The sequence below is a fragment of the Apium graveolens genome, chromosome 10, assembly GCF_009905375.1.
Source record: "Apium graveolens cultivar Ventura chromosome 10, ASM990537v1, whole genome shotgun sequence".
Taxonomy (NCBI): Eukaryota; Viridiplantae; Streptophyta; class Magnoliopsida; order Apiales; family Apiaceae; genus Apium; species Apium graveolens.
The window spans coordinates 160,001,133-160,003,662 of NC_133656.1; the positions used below are offsets into that span (position 1 = coordinate 160,001,133).

General features: G+C 39.6%; 1 non-coding gene across 1 annotated transcript; it reads right to left on the reverse strand.

Annotated features, from left to right (window-relative positions):
* Positions 1–1,247: 1,247 nt before the first annotated feature.
* On the reverse strand, positions 1,248–1,354 carry LOC141694929 (small nucleolar RNA R71). Its single transcript, XR_012564208.1, has one exon. It is a non-coding gene; the product is annotated as a small nucleolar RNA R71 (small nucleolar RNA).
* Between the last annotated feature and the right edge of the window lie 1,176 nt (positions 1,355–2,530).

The window sequence follows — 2,530 nt, forward strand, 5'->3', positions numbered from 1 at the left end:
AGTGAATTTAGAGGTTTAGAACTTGCCATGCTAGCATAGGTTCATGTATTTATTATGCATGATTCATAGGTAATTATAACCATCTTACTTGCCCTATGTAATCATGATAGATAACTTGTGCATTAAACCGTTATGTTGTCAAATTCTATAGACATATAGGGTCTCAATATAATTGGTGTCTATTCAGCTTCTATCTCTTTTGTGGACGTCTGGTAGTAGGATATTCGTGCAACGAAAGTTGGTGTTTACTAGTTTCGTGTTATCTGATTAGTGTCATCACCATTGCATGCTAAGTTTAAGAACAAAAAGGCTATTGAATGAAGTAGTAATGAAATTAGAATCCCATATTTGTGTCATATAGTTAATCAATCCTTTTTAATCTCTTAGTTAATGTTCTTTAGTATAATCTCTTAGTTAATTGTATAGTTATAAACAATCTCAATTTGTTAATCGTCTTAGCATTGAATAATAACCATACCATTGTTGCATAAGTACATTGATTGAAATTAACCTAAACCAGTCTCTGTGGGAACAAACTAGAAATAATTCTATATTACTTGTGATCGCGTATACTTGCGTGAATATTAGCGCATTTTTTTGGCGCCGCTGCCGGGGACTCGGTGTTAATTTTTAGTTTATGTGTTTGTCATCAGTGGTCGTTAAAGTTCATTGACTCGGACATTATTACTTACTTATTTCCTTGTCGTGTTTCAGTACTCTAACGAGCGTGTATGCATACGCGTTCTCGGTCTTATAAGAGAATACTGGATTAAGCTGAAGAAGAAGTTGTAGTAGCTAAGGAAGTTTTCGAGTAATTTCTTGTCGAGGAGAAAGTTGAAGAAGAGGATCTTATTACAATGGGAGAACTAGAAGCGAATCTAAAGGCTTTGATGGATTACTCTCAACCGAAGATTAATGATATTCAGTCTTGCATTTTCCGACCAGCCATCTCGGCTAACACCTATGAGATAAAGTCGAGCACGATTCAAATGATACATAACTCAGTTCAGTTTGGGGGTTCTCCGACAGAAGACCCCAACATGTACATCAGATATTTCATTGAGATCTGTGACACCTTCAAGTTCAATGGAGTTTCTGAAGATGCTATTAAGTTGAGGCTTTTCCCATTCTCTCTGCGGGATAAAGCTAAGTGTTGGTTACATTCTCTACCACCAGGGTCTATCACCAAATGGGATGATCTTGCTCAAAAGTTCTTAACTAAATTCTTTCCTATGGCGAAGACTGCTGCAATCAGAAACACACTTACTCAATTTGCTCAACAATCTGAAGAATCTTTATGTGAGGTTTGGGATCGCTACAAAGAGATGATTAGAAGGTGTCCTCACCATGGGATGCTTGACTAGATGATCATTAACTGCTTCTATAATGGTTTGGGTGCTACTTCTAGACCCATGCTTGATGCAGCATCAGGAGGAGCCTTGTGGGCTAAAATCTATGATAAAGCTTAAAAATTAATTGAACTGATGGCCGCTAATGAATACCAGAATCCTACTCAGAGACTACCTCAGGGCAAGATAACAGGAATTCTAGAGTTAGATACAGCTACTGCTATAACTGCTCAGCTTAAGGTTTTGACGATGAAGGTGGATTCTTTGGCTAATTATGGAGTTAATCAAATCACTATTGTCTGTGAGCTTTGTGTTGGTGCCCATGAGACGGAGCAGTGTGCTATTTCTAGTGAAACAGCTCATTTTGTGAGCAAATTTCAGAGGTCGCAACAGCCTGTTCCAGCCACTTATCATCCCAACAACCGCAATCATCCTAACTTCATCTGGAGCAATACTCAGAATGCGGTTCAACGGCCTTATCAGCAGTATGCAGCAAAGTAATACAACCCTCCTGGTTTTCAGCAACCATAATATGCACCAAGACAACAACTCCAGCTGCAGCATGCTAATGAAAAATCTGAATTGGAGGAGTTGAGGCTCATGTGCGAGAGACAAGCGGTTTTTATCAAGACCATGGAGAATCAAATTGGGTAAATTGCCAATGCCTTGCTAAATCATCAACCTGGTACACTCCCTAGTGACACTGAAGTTCCAGCAAAGAGGGAAGCTAAGGAGCAGGTTAAAGCAATTACATTGAGCTCTGGGAAGGTTACAAATCCCGAAAAATCTCAAGTTTCGGGAGAAGAAGCTGTGGCTGAAGAAGAAGTGCAGAAGGAAGCAGAAGTGGAAGCAAGGAAGACTACCGGTTGAACACACTCCTCCTGAGGGTCATACATGGGAGAAACTAATCTATCCTCAACCACCTTTTCCTAAGAGGCTATAGAAGAAAAAGCTGGATAAGCAGTTTGAGAAGTTTCTGGAGGTGTTCAAGAAACTCCATATCAACATACCTTTCGCTGAAGCTCTTGAACAGATGCCTAGTTATGCAAAGTTTATGAAAGGTACTCTCTCTCGGAAAGTAAAGCTTGATGACTTAGAGATAGTTGCTCTCACGGAGGAATGCAGTGTTGTGCTGCAACAGAAGTTGCCTCAGAAGCTTAATGATCCTGGAAGCTTCACTA